The sequence below is a fragment of the Poecilia formosa genome, unplaced genomic scaffold (genome assembly GCF_000485575.1).
Source record: "Poecilia formosa unplaced genomic scaffold, Poecilia_formosa-5.1.2 Scaffold239, whole genome shotgun sequence".
In the NCBI taxonomy this organism is placed as follows: Eukaryota; Metazoa; Chordata; class Actinopteri; order Cyprinodontiformes; family Poeciliidae; genus Poecilia; species Poecilia formosa.
The window spans coordinates 684,759-686,138 of NW_006800178.1; positions in this window are offsets into that span (position 1 = coordinate 684,759).

Sequence of the window (1,380 nt, forward strand, 5' to 3'; positions counted from 1 at the left end):
ATGGGTGCTGTTAATATTAGCTTGCTAACCACGGCTCATGTGTGTTGTGAACTATCTCATCCTGTTTGATGATTGTTACAAACATCCGCATGTTCTACAAACAAACGAGGCAATTAGTCCAGTTTTTGTCATTTATTGCAGTTATAAAAGTTACAGCGGCTGCAGTCTGACACAGCAAAGTGAGCATAGCGCTGAGGAGGTGAACAACTCAAGGATGTGTTTACTGTCTCTCTCCAGCCACCTGTTGCCATCGCAGCGACTGACGGCTCCACAAGCCGACATAGCAGAGATTATGTTAAAAGCAGAACATTCAGTCTGTTATGACTTTATGTTTTCAGGCTTGATATGTTATTGTGATTATTAACTGATTAGCTAGTTTAAAACACCTGCTCTCCTGATCAGTGTTTTGGATATTAATTAATATTTTGATTGATATTTGATTGACTTCCTGAGCTCGGCCAGTCTATCGCGATCACCTGGTTAGACGCTCCAGGTGTACGTTTAAAATATTCACACGTAGATGTGAGTTTTGCCAATGGCAAAATTAAGCCCACGTCCAGGTGTCAGTGGAAAAGCCTTCTTTGGTATAAGAGCAGTTTTCGCATTTGGCATCTTTAAAAATTAATTTTTTGAAGCAAGCTATAGAAAAGCTTAGCAAACAAACTGAAATAAATAAATATATACAGTATTTCACCAGGAAACCATGTGTTATAAGACCATTTTTACAGAGTGCAAATTCATACACCTCTAACCCACATGAGGATATAAAACTCTTACTAAACAACACAATATGTTTTTCTACTTTTGAACGTTTTTTTTCTTTTTACATTTCACAAATGGTTTTGTTAATAAAGTACAAAACAATATGTAACCATGATATTTACAGTGTGGTTAACTAAAACTAGCCATAATGGACACTTTAACTATGTTGACAGTTTATTAACAGACCTGTCCAGCGGATGAACACTTGGAGGCATATTTGTGCATATAAAACTGTGCAGTCAGTCAGCACTACATTCAACCAACATGCCATGTGTGGAGTTTTTGTCAGCTGGTGAATCTGATCTGTACTGAAAAGAACCTTAACACTCTTTCAACATTTATCACATCACACACACCTCAGTTATTCTCCCCTAAAAACCTGCTGCTGCTTACATGAGAAAACAGATTCATCAATGTTTCAGTTCAAAACTGCATTTAATCACACTTCTGCAAGTTTGTGATTAAGTTTATTCTTTATATCTCCAGCTTATTTTGTAACACCTCGATCTGGTGAAGGCGGGTATTGAAGGAGGGGTTCGGATATTTTGGGATTTGGATATTGACTTTTATTTTTATAGAGTTCAGGTCATATTTTTCTGAAATTGGTTCATCTATGTT